This window comes from Platichthys flesus, chromosome 14 (genome assembly GCF_949316205.1).
Source record: "Platichthys flesus chromosome 14, fPlaFle2.1, whole genome shotgun sequence".
Taxonomy (NCBI): Eukaryota; Metazoa; Chordata; class Actinopteri; order Pleuronectiformes; family Pleuronectidae; genus Platichthys; species Platichthys flesus.
This window is the reverse complement of record NC_084958.1, coordinates 19,589,691-19,603,309: the sequence shown is the minus strand read 5'-3', so window position 1 is coordinate 19,603,309 and position 13,619 is coordinate 19,589,691.

Below are 13,619 nucleotides of genomic sequence, written 5' to 3'. Positions count from 1 at the left end.
AGCTGTCGCACTGCGAAAACCCTGTGAAAAATCTCCACCAGGGTTTAAAAAGTCATGCAGTGCTCTTAGCTGAAAAAAAGAAAAAAAAGAAAAGAAAAATAAGAATGTGATTAAAATCAGTCAAGTGTTTTTCACACAGTGGTTCCTGGAACTAAAATGAACCGCCCTGCCTTTGAATTTTAATTCTGTCCTCTCTGAAAGCTTGTCATTGTTCAAGGATGTAGATACTGGGCAGCACCGAAATGTGTTTCAGAGAGATAGCGTTTGTTTAGAGCAATTAAATGACCTATTAGCGGGTAAATACTCAAACAACTAAACAAGGTTGAAATTGTTGAGCAATTGCACGAGAAATAAGGAAAAATCTGTCAAACAAAGAGCTGCTTTTTGACCTGGGATATTTCCTGGAACGGTTTTGGTCCAAAAACACATCAAATGTGTTAAATCTGTAATAATTCATCAGAACTAAGTGGGATTTTACTGGTTGGCAGGCGACAACAGTGCCTGCATCTTATCTTTTGATCAAAATAGCTCGAAGGCAAATCTATGTCCGTGTTGATATTTTTTGTGTAATATCGTTAAATAAAAGGCAATCTGCTGCAACAATGTTCACATCACATGTCATTAGGTTAGATTCTGCTGTGGGTCGGTAAGTGCTCACTCTGATGAACGTTCTCCGAAGCCCCAGTAGTCGGGAGGAAATTAGATAAATAAGCACATACACTGTGTCATAGGGAAATTATAGGTTAATGTTTCCTACACAGCTCAACAGAACATCCCTGTGCCTATTCCAAGTGCATCCAATTCTATATGGTGTTGGCGTGATTTTTCTTTTTAATATTTTCAATGCATTGTTGTGTCTTTTCAGAAATGCTGCTTTTTAGTTAGATGTGCACAACAACATATTGTTTCATTCGTATTGTTTGCACATCGACAGTGAAAATCCAGTTTCTGCAGGTTGCACCAAAAGCTCATTTTCTAACAAAGAGCTTTGCTCAGAGTATTTAGCATTAATCAAATTGTCACGGTAGTGGTGGAAATATTTATGCAGTGCTGGACCAGCCAAACTGAATGAGTACTGAGGAAACATTGCTACAACCTTGTATTCCCAGCTGGTGCTCACTTACAGCCAGAAAAGCTTTTTTTTCTTCCTCCCTCGCAGAGATTTTGTTAACATTTCCTCTTTGCTGCTTTGTTGCATTTCCACCCGCTCTGTACCAGGGACGATATTGATATATCATTGCACTGCCAATTCAGGGAGCTCACAGATTGGATTATGGACCATAATGAGCTAAGCCTCTCTTTATAGTTATGGGGGCAATGAAATCCGTTATTCAGGTTTAAGAAACAGGAAAGAGAACAGATCGACTTCTCTGACTCTCACACCTGCTACCTTCCCTCCATAGTTATGTTGCTGGTTGTTTTTGAGATTTATTCAAATTTAATTACAAACAGAGTGAAATTGAACCAAAAGCTTTACATAAAAATGACGACAGAAGCAATTTAAAGCACAAAGAATGAGAAGTGTCTGTGCTCAGAGGCTTCAAAAGCTGTGCAGCTGCAGCTCTTCAGCTGTGCAGCCTCCACTAATATTGTTCATTACGGCTAAAAATTAGTTTTTTTCTGCCTTGTCAAACAAAAAAGGCCTTTGTAATATTTATTTACATTTACTTAGTGTTCTTTTGATTTAAAAGCTCATTTAATGTTACTATTTTTCAAAGCTTTTTTTCTGGGGCTCCGTAAAACAAGAAGAACTAGTATCATGTTACATAGGCTAATTCAAAATGAAGCAATATATACTCTGTTAGCATTACTGATAGAAAATACTTGATGGAATTACAGTTACTAATCATTGTTTTCATCAGAGTGAAAATCTGAGCCAACATATAGAAGGTAACATTCCATCTGTTGCTCTGCACCTTTTTGCCATGTTGGATTTACGGTGGCTGACAAGGCCAAACACTGGAACTCGCCAACACATTTCTACTGTGCTGCCTTTTCAGAAACATGAATCCACCTGCCAAAACCCCAATAAAAACACAACAACGTAAATGTTGCTGTGAATTAAAGACTGCAGCAGTGGGTCATTAGAAATAGGTTAAAGATTAATACAAATTAATGCAAAGAACAGATTCAAACCCACAGTCCTTAAAAAATTCATCAGATGGATGGAATGCAGCACGTTAACGCAACGGAAAATCTCCAGGCCACTAGGGGGAGCAGTGAGTGGAATAGCTGGAGGTTTGACCCAGAAACAGAGACCTTCAAAGTCCTCGATTGAGAATTTAACCTGGAGAAGGTTTGCAACAAATATTAGCAATATTACATTTATTTGGTCATATTTATCAGATATAATTTGTTGAGTTTTGTGGGTCTATGCAGAAAACATAACTACCTTGTATCACATGTTACAGATGCTTATATCTCTGAATATTTTAGAGTGAGAAAGGAACAACTTTGTGTTGTGTGGTCTGTTTTGATCCTGCTGCTGTGCTTTGGGACCACAGGGGTGGGCGAGATGACCGGAACATTATGACAGGATAAAGATGTTGATATCGATACTGATAATTATGTCACTTTGTGGTTTTAATCTCTTTTTTATCAGCAGATATCACTTGACAAAACAGCAAAACATTTTACAAATCTGAGATAGATCCATTATGTGCTTGAACAATGCACAAGAATGATATCTCTTTGGGATATTTGTTATATTGTTATTGATAAAAATGTAACTTGCGATAATGATTGTAATTTTTTATTCCTCCCCAGGGGATCATCAAATCAGTATTTTGTTTGTTTTTCTTCGTTAAGTGCACTTCATTAGCCGCCGTGCTAACAGTCCAATAACACCTCTTCAGGAGCACTTTGTGGAGGAAGAAGATTTGTGTTGGCGGAGATGAATCTCAAGCAAACGTTCTCCAGTCTGAGATGTGGGACTGGGAGTTGATGTGTGTTGACTCTTCGCAAACAGATGCCAAGCAAAGGTAAGTGTTTGCTGCTTGTGCAAAGTGTTTGGAGTCCGATTTCATGTTGTTTCTCTTGTGTTGCTGCGACTTGTCTGTTTAATTATGAAGTAGCTACTTTGTCGTACCGGCTGAACACATTCATCTTCGGTCAGACACGTGCATTATGAGCTTTTATGCTTTGTAAGAAAGTGAAGAATAACTTGGATAGTTTGGGCCCCATTTGTCTTCATAAGGTGCCATGTTTTTTTTGTGTCGGTTTCCTATTGCCGCATTGTGCACCTGGGTCTCTGATATATGACGGGATTGTGTTGCTGTAGGGATGCACACATGATTGTTGTTGTGCACACCAGCCTCCACTTGATGATTTCCCTGCAACATGCACAATGTAATGTGAAGCTCAACATAGCTCTTGTTACACAGGATGACTGGTTTGTTGTTGCTGTAAATTACACAATTGCACATCACTTGTCATAGAGGAAACGGTTTTCTCGTCCATGAACGTTTGTGATGTGTGACGTATCGTTGAAAGGGCATCAGGGATTGGTGGTGGGCTTCAGCAACTCCTACAGGCGAGAAATTGGAACTGCAAGGTCAAAAATAGTTTACTTCACAAATCAATACAAATTTACATTGTCATTTGATTAAATATTCTAGAGTAACATTTGAAAAGAAGCATGCCACAAGTTCTAATACCCGCCCATTGGTACATTATTATAATGGTTAATTTTGAGAACATTCAGTGCAAACTCTGTGTAATCTGACACGATGTAGAACGTAACTTTAATAACATTCTGCATGAGGATCAGGGATTTTAATGGTAGTGATAATAAGTTAGATATGTTTCAAATCCTCAACTTTATTAAATAAGAGCTGTTCAGTTGTGTTGAGCTCAAAGTGAAACTTCTTCTTTTAAACTTATTGTAAAGGGATGAATAGAACAGTTCACTTATGGCCCTGATACCTGCTGTAGTTTAAAATGTTCTGAAACTGGTAAAAATCCTTTTATTCCATTCAAATGAATCCCGAATTATTAATGTTGTGCTGCTGCGCTGGATTTACCATGACGTCACTATTCACTCTCTCAGCACCTCCAGCTCTGACCGACTCCCTGTGTCCCTGAACAGTGGGTTGCTGCTGGAAGCTGTGGGACGTGTGATGCAGGAAGTTTGAAATGAGTTTGGAAGCTGGTCAGCAGCCTGTACAGAGACTCTGTGACGAATGAATCGCCTTCTGTCTCACAGATTGCAATGGAAACGAGAGGATTGCCCATTTCACATTGTAAAATGTGTGGAACTTGTCTTGCAGGTATTTGATTGGCTGATGCTGTGAGCTACGTTGGGCATTCCTCTGTCAATGCACTCGTCTCATTAACAGAATAAGATGGAGTGGTGGGTTTGGAAAGGATTGTTGCTCTTTTCCCCTATTTGCCCACTTTAAATCGGGTCTCTTGAATATTGCATATCTGTGACAGGGGCTGTTTTTCTTGCAAACAGCCCATGTAATATTTCGCCCTTGAAATATGAATTCACAGGAAGCTCCACATGGCTCTTGTTACACAAACGGACAGCAGCATTTTCTCCACACACTCAATACCGAGTATATAATTAGGGAAAAGGTGCAGTTAAACTCAAAAGCAAAAGGTTCAAGCAGTGGATTTATTTTCTTCTGGCTTCGTATTGATGCCTCTCTTCACGGGAGAGGTTTATTATCATCATGTGGAGAAAGATGATTTCAACCCCGAACCCAGGCTGTGTGAAATCTGTGTAAATATTCCTTGTTTCTCATCAGCACAGTGCTATAAACAAAATTGCAACCTGTCTATTAAAAACAAACGCCACTTTTTAAACCCCGATCCTCTCACATTGATTGACAGGCCCTGTATTACAGACACCAGAGAAGTGTCTAATGTGCGCTCAGGCACTTTCATTATTCATCGTTTCAGCTTTGCTAATTGTCAGATGACTTCGAATGGCACAGTTTGAGATGCACTTTTCATTAGTGACAATTGAAGTGTTTCTCTGCAATAATAGCAATGATAATGAAAGATATATCGCAGCTATCCGCGGCACAAGCACATAAAAGTATGACATCAAAACGAGAACCTTAAATCAATCCCGACTGAACCGTCCAGACGGCTGCCTCATATTGGGCTAAAAATGAAAAAAGAAGGTGTCAACGATTTTTAATTAATCATTGACATAGCGATGCAGCAGTGTAAATGCTCCCGGTAACAGAAACTCAAGGAGTGGAGAGAAGTGCTCCCTGGCACATACACAGAGTACAATCATGACCCTTAGCAGGAGCACTTGATTAAGCTGTTTTAATGGGTGGTAAACATCTGACTCATCGTGGATCAGTGGTATCAGAAGATTGCTCCTGCTGTGATCTTGCATGAATATTCACAAAAAGTAATTAAAAGGCCGTGATGATGAAGTGGATGGGGACAGGCATCAGTGACACCAGCAGCTCAGCTACTTGACGGCAGATGGGAGGTGAGAGACTTGGAATAACATCTCTTGACATTCTTCTATCAAATGTTCGGAGTTGTAAAGTGCTGCAGTCCATAAGTTTTAACATGTTCACATATCCAGAATGTCCTCCTGAAAAAGATCAGCGTCGGTCGTTGCAGCAAACGTCCAAAACCGACATTAAGTACGAGAGGGAAGTCGTCCAGCGGCTGTGGGATTTATGACTCTTGTCCTCCGGGAGCAAGGCAGGAAATGTTGGGTTGTTACCGAGCCACGAAGTCCATTGAGGGAGAAGGTCGATGTGGTCGGGTTCCTGCTGACACTCAATGCCATAGCCATGAACACAATTATTCCCTAACTGTATTTCCCTTAGTCTAACCGAGTCGCTTTAGCACCCGATATCTACAATTACAAAAGAAAGTGACAAATACAGAAAATCTGAAATCGTCTTCACCCTGAATACAGATCCTAAACATAAGTGCCTTACACAAGCTATTCTCATGCTTAGAAGGAAATATTGAAATCGAGTATCCTGCACCGGAGAAGGCAGGGTTTATGACCTATACTGCATCCAGCCACCAGGGGGTGATGACGATGATTTGGCTTCACTTTTGAGGAGCTGTCATATCGTCCCTCTTTATATATACCAGTTGGACCAGCGTAGAGCCTGACCGGGGCCACTCTGCCGCTGTTCCCTCTGAACACTTTACACAATGTCGCATTAGATCTGACAAAACAAGATGGTAAAAAAACACAGAGCGGCCCAATTATTCTGTGACACTTCTCTCTGTGGTATCAGCCGCTGCTTTGTGCAGGCGAGTGAAGAAGTGTAACCCCCTCAGACACTCGCCCGCGTCGATGGCAAAACAAAATGTGTGTGTTTGTTTGAGATACCAATTCAAAGTCCTCTTGAGGAATAATCCGCCCCTGCATGAATAAACAGTCGGAGATAATCAACCCCTCACTGGGAGCCAATGAAAATCCTTCCCGGGACTCATTTGGAAATTATGCCCCGCAGTACGTTACCAGTTTTGAGGACAACAGCAGCAACTGAGCAGCTATTGGCTACTTACGCTCCCGGGACGCATAATGGGAAATTACTGTGATTAATAGGGCTCTAATTAAATAGTCCCCCCCCCCCCCCCCCGAACATCGCCAGTAATATGTTCTTCGGAATAAAACTGTAAATAGAAGATATTATTTTCTCTTTCTCCCGTTTTATTGCTCCTGTGTCGTTCATTCCGTGGATCTCAGTGTTGTAGGTTGGAATGTCGATGCCTCTCATGAGACATTATCATTACTCCCAATGTCACGACTTGATTGCGCACTGACAGGAGCGTGTTTGTGTGTTTATGTGTGTACACAGGTTTTTTTTTCTATGCCCGTGCTCCCTCATCTATCAGTCGGCCGCCCTCCTCTGATGGCCACTGAAGCTCCATTAGTACCCACAGTCCTGATTGATGTCGCACAATATCGCGTTGGAAGGCCCGGATTGTTGTTCTGAACCAGCTACACGCTTATTACAACACCTCCTCACCACAGGAAAGGGGGGATTCGCTATGCTGATGTCGGGAGGCCACCCCCCCGATTTGCATTGATGTCGAGCTCAGCAAATGACTCAAATTGGTTTTTCTTTTTTCGGGAGTTGCTTTGCAAACGTGTCACATTCCCTGAGTGAGATTGTTTTTGAAAACAGGGCAGTTTAGGTAACAAGTTGTTTCTTGAATGAATTGAAAGAATCAGCACTTTCATGCGGAGCTGCTGTGGCCTGTGACGACCAGACTGTACCAGCTCCGTCTGATTCAGAGGATTCAGAAGCGCTGAGTGGTTTCCTTTGATCTCGTCCGGTGATTCCAAAAGTGCAAACGTGCCTGATTGGATGGATTTTAAGTCGTAGTTTTTAGCAGCTGTGATTGTCGAGGTCCACTGACCTTCTGATTTCACGCAAAAAGCTGAAACAACAAATGAGAAAGCAGTTACCTGGATTACCTGTTTTCCTGATTAAGAGCTACAGCACACGTCTGAGCCACACACTAAATTATGACTTTTGATGAAATACATTAACGCTGGTTTTAAAATCAAATTTGCTACCAAATTTATAAAAACGTCAACATTTAAGGGTTGAACGTGGCTCCTAACGCCACCTAGTGTTTCAAACCATCTAGGACCTTATAGGGCCGAAATGCTTGCGTAGAGTCGACCGTTTCAGGCCGTCTGCACGTCGATAATGTTTATATATGAGGAAGTTCTCATAAATGATGTGAGTATGAATCTCATCCCCTACAGCACCACATCATCTACCATTCAGAGACGCCCCCCCCCATCCTCTCCGCCGATTGTGGCAGCAATTGCGAACGGCTTGTGACGCCTGTAGTCTTGTCCGTCGGGAAACTGTGATTGCCGAGATCCCTCCACGTCTTAGGACATTTGTCGCAAGTGTGTTTTGCTCCTGGAGTCGTTTCTCAGAGCTGGACGACCTAGATAACTCAGCTACAGATTAGTATGTTGTATGTTTGTTTGTGTGTGTGTTTATGATGTCTCCGTGTGTGTCAGGTTAGCGAGAGATGAGTGGGTGGGTAGGTGCGTCATAGCCCAGCTTCCCTTGAGCCAAATCTTTGAAGTTACACTTTAAAAAACACACACCCGCTCTCTGTGATCTGTCTTCCCACTGTCCCGCTCTCTGGTGGCGTCTGTGTGAGCGTCACTGCAGATCTGGAAAAGCTGCTTTATGTCCCTCTACTTCTCAATATGGCCCTTTTTTTAAATTCTTGTCTGCATTCATTAGTGGGAAAACAATGGCCCTTCTAGTACTAGGGTGCCGCCGCCGGGACGTCCACGCCGACAGACAATGAGGGGGACAATGTCTGTTGCCGGCTGATGAGTACACAATCTCTTTGATTCTGCATTCGAAACAGAGATGTAAAGCCTGGAGCCTTCTGGACTGTCAGAAGAAGCCGAGCTGAGTCACTCTGGTCTGGATCTGCTTTGCTCCAGCTCTGCTTTGGTTCCCTCCACACTGTCTCATTATCGTCAGTCTCATGGTCATAAATGAGTCAGAGACGGGGCTGAAAATAGTTACCGCTGCTGCTTCTTCTACTCCTTTTTCATTTTCCCCCTTCGTCTGCCTCGGTTTTGATTATTTGCCTGAAGTGTAGGTTGTAGATGATCATCGAGAGGATGCTTGAGATTATTAGTTTAAGCAGAGAAAGCCGGAGAAATGAGAGAAACCGGATGACATGCGGGAGGCACTGAGTCAGATTCAAACTGACAGCCTTAACCAGCTGAGCTTCCCACACACAAACAATTCAGGTTCTTATTGTCGGATTCATGCTGTTTGGCAGCTGGTGGACATTTTTACCCTTCATATTTTCTTGCCAGCAGTGTGTGCGTGGTGTCGCCTCATGCACAAAGACGTGCAACAAAGTGCGATGATTGCTACACTGCATATTTAACATTTTAGTATTCCAGCGGTGTGCATTATTACACCCGTTTCCACACATTAACCTTTTCCCAGTTCTTTCCTGCACCACCGTGCACCGGACTATGATTAATATGCCTTTCCCCTGATGTGATAAAATCTTGCCAATCTCCCTCCCTGCCTACCTCCTACTCCAGTCACCTTATTATATTCCAAAGATTGTATGGTCACCACGCTTAGATTATTCCATTTCCTGCTTTACGTCGCTCGCCCCACGTGTCCCTTCCTCATTCAAATGTGCTTTTTCCCTCTCTCTTCAGGAATGAAATATGGAAATGTGTTTTAGCTTATGTGCGGATGATGTTTCACTATGTCCTATAACCATTTCATCAACTTCCCTCCGGGGAAGTTTGTGCATATATCCGTGGTTTGCCGGGGGTTTTCTCAGCTGGTGCTTTGTGGGTAAATTGTGCTTTGTGACACAGGGAGCATTTGAACCAGATCCCACATGAACAGGGGAATAAAACGTGAAAATAAAGACGTCATGAACCTCATTTATTTTTCACAGCCCTTGTCTATTGATGGCATTTGCCTTTTTATTGTATGATTTTCACAGGAAGTCCCTGAGGTTTCTGCCTCAAGTCAGTTGAGTTGAGAGGATGAGAATGGTGTAATTATCCAGTTGTGAATTGACTTAACAGATCCAAAGACAAATCCTAAATAAACACTTCCTTCATTTGTCTGTATTGTCTGAATTCCCTATGAAGGATAACAATCATTTTGAATTAATAAAGTTGTAAATTAGATTTTCTGTCATGCTGCTTTCATCCCAGAATGTTAATACTTATTCCAACAAGGTTACACTGCTAGCCTCGTAGACTCACCAGGTTAATAGCCACTATTTTGCCTCGTGGATATTTAGATCCAAGGTCCACAAGAAGCATCTGCCTCTCGACAAACACAAATCAATACACATGGTGGCGATTTAAATTATGTCGCCATTACATACCAAAAAAAGCTTTGCACATAATTCCATTAATCCTGAAGGTTAACGTGATTGTTCTTCCACTAGAGGGCAGAGTTTCTGACATCAGCAAAAATCTCTGGATGTTTCGATAATTGGCAATTGGTGAAAAAGGCTAATTAAATTTCTTCCTTATTTACTATGTTTGTCTCGCTTGAACTACTTGGCTACACTGCCCCCCAATGTTCTCAAGTGGTACTGCTCCATTCTGTTGGTTTCATCCTTATCTGCTTTTAGAAGACGTATTAAGCCCAGAGTCCGTCCCTATATCTAACCTTGAGAAAAAACTTACCCTTTAACCCTATTGACCATGCAACTATTTGGATTTTCCCTCGATATACACTGTCGCTCGACGCAAGAGACTTGTTGAGCTAAATCTGGGAGTAGGTCATAACTCTTAACAGAGTCTGCAAGTATACGGCGGTACATTGGCAGTATCTTATGTCGTCCTGCGGGTGATATTTCTCCGTGACTGCCAGCCACAGCGAAAAAATCAATCCTCACCATCAATCATCGAACCCAAACGCCTTGGTGACACGCCTGGGCAGTTAGGCATCGGGCGGAGGGCAACAATGCATCTCTGTCTGTGGTTCAAGCTGCGTTAGCGTGTAGCTGCTGCCCCGTAGCTCTCCTCTCAGTCACCACTATACTGCAACCTGAGCTCCGCCACAGACTACACATCCGACTAGAGTAACAGGACTTCTGCTAATGGAATTCACTGTTTTGTGGCCCAGCTAATGGTCAGCATCAGCATCCCCCCCCCCCCGACCCCCCTCAAAGGACAATTATCATCCATTGTACTGAAATTGTTCATGTATTACATCAGGAAGCAGATATATTTATTCAGCTCTGCAGCCACATGTACGACTGGATCAGCTGTAGGTTGTACACACTCGTGAGAAGAGGTCTAATCAGACAGGGACAACAACTTTGTTGCTCTAGAATGGTTGTGCACAGGCTTAAATAGTGTAATAGCAACAGTGGAGGTCTGTGGCAAAGGCTAGAATAAGGTATGTCGATAAAATAAATACTTGCTGATTGGAAAAAATCACATTGGATTTGGTCTTTTGGGATTTTTGGGCTAAATGTAGAATATCTCCAGCTGCACCATTTAAACATCACACATTCATATCGAGGGTTTTTAATCCTCATGAATAAACTTGTGCAACAATTCATATACAGTCACACAGACTTATAATGCTAAGCAATTAGCATAGCTATGACAGATGTGTTTGTTTTTCTTCTGCTTATTTAGATTCTTTCGTACATCTGGAATCAAAGACGTCAGCTTTAACCTCGGGGAACCTGCGAGAGCGCCGCACTCACTCTATCTGGGCTCCTGTGTCGAGACGTCATTATGATATACACAAATAATTGACACAGCTCAGCTCTTATAAAATATTCATGAAAATCTATCAGCTGAATTTGATATTTGTGCTCGACAAATACCAGACCTCAGGAATAAACTATTATTACTGGTGAATAATGCATAAATAATCTTTTATACATGAAACCATCTATTATTTATTCATCGTGGTGTTTCTGATGGAAAACCACGTGGTTGAAAAACATATTGCTCTCCAGGGCGACACTCATTGCTTCCCATTATCTCGTTTCACTAATCTGAACCAATTAGAAAAACATATGGAATTAATAATTTAAAGATATATGTTACAATTCTTTAGGAAAATGTCTAAAAACAAGATGCCATGTGTTTTGCGTGCTGATATTCTCCAAAAAATTGTCCGTCAATGTTCAAACCCAGAGAAATCGAGAGAAACCCAAAGGGCAAAGTAACTTATTTACTTTTAAGCCTTAAAACTTTTTTTGGGTAATTTCAGGGCTAAATGATGCAAACATCTCCCCCCCCCCCCACACACACACACATCCTCTAGCAAAGTGGAAAAGATCCTGGAGGCGCAGAAGCTATTAGCAGCTGCTTTCAAAAGAGTCTTCACTGTCCACGAGAGACGCTGCCGAGATTCTCCTTCTACTCTGTGTCTGTTTCTCAACTCTAGCTTATGCTCAGATGAATCGCTCTGTGCATTAAGGCCCAGTTAAAAGCCTGGGCCGACCAAATGGACCTATTCACCCCCTAGATTCCAGTTTCAATTAGCACGGAGGCAACAATGAAACGGGTCCATTACAGCCCACAGCGTGTTTTCAACACCGGCACATCCGAGGTACGATGACGGGAAAGACGAGAGGAAGAGGTGATTGGAGTTTTCTCTCGTCCTCCTCTGGGGAGACCCGTTCGTTCCGCAGCTCAGACTCCTGCTCTATAGACGTCTTCTATAGAGCTTTCCAACACATCAGGCATCTCACATTTGCACTCTGGTATTTTTAGTGCATGGTTGTAAAAGACTGAAAGATGGTGGAGCAACAGAAAAAATGAAACATACAAAATCATATTAAAGATGCCGATGTTGGTATTAAGGATCAAAACATTTCTGGATGAGATATATCAGCTGATAAAATACATAAATATACAATATTTGACAATGATTCCAGATACCTAATACCTCTTTAGTACCCAAGTTAGAATTGTCCATAAAAATATAAAATAACATAAATACAGAAACGTTCCTGGAAATTAATGGCAGCGTTAATTTCTTTTGTCGGCTTCTAACTTGTGAAAATTTGCAGCTGTTCTGAATCATTTTACGAGAGAACATCACAATGAGCCCTGGGAAAATGGGAGTGTAACATTTTAATGACTCATTAAGAATCAATTAATTGATAATATAACAAACCGTAATGATGAATTTAATTATTCTTATGTATTCTTATTGTAGTCAGTATTTCAAAAGGGGAGATGCTTGGAAAAAGGATAGGAGGACATTTCTTTGGTACCTGTGGTAATTTCATTTCTTCTGATCAAGTGCAAACTATTTATCCTCTTATTTCCAGGAGGGCACCTTGTAATGACTCTGACAATGTGTCCACTCTCTGGAAAGTGGGTAAATCTGCGCGTGTCGCCTGCCCGTCTGATCCGGGTGCCAAGGCTATAAAAAGATGTACACGCTGTGCAGACGCCCCCTCCATCACATCGAGACCTGCTCCTAACATCACCTATGTCACCGGGGGCTGACAGCATGGACGGGAAGGGGGGTGGAGGGGAGGGAGGGTGGAGGGGTCACCTGCTCCCCGGCACTGGACCACCTGTCGGAGCCAGCAGGCTTTCCATTAACGTCGGGGGCGGTGGACTTCACGTCAAGGATGTGCGCTTCATAAACCCGCTGGTGGAGCATTCATTAGCTCCATTAGGACTCAACTTTCAAAGGGTAACTGTCATTGACCTGAAGAGAGTGATTTCTGTCAGAATTACACCCTGGAGTCCGACCTTTCCTCTGGGGTCCGACTAGTTCACTTTCTTTTGAGTTTATGGCCCATATCTGCTTTTTCGATTTGATTCAATTTGCTTTAGTGTGTGAAATCTTTATTTCTGCACAAATCACGTGTTGCATTACTACACATGTGATGTCATCGCCCTGTGGGGGTATTTCCCGGTGATGGGACGGCCCCCCTGCTCCCATAGGACGCTCACTGAAGCGGAAAATTGAAAAAGGCGGAGCTCCAGGTTTATAGCCCCTTCGCCTTCATTAAGCCTCGTTTGCACGGACAGGAAACGTGGGTGTGTTCGTTTCCCGCTCAAAGTTACAAGTGTGAGCTCGCACCCACTTCTCTGCACAACTGCCATTTTCGTCATGGGCCCGTTAACAGATGGGGCGGATCGCAGAACATAA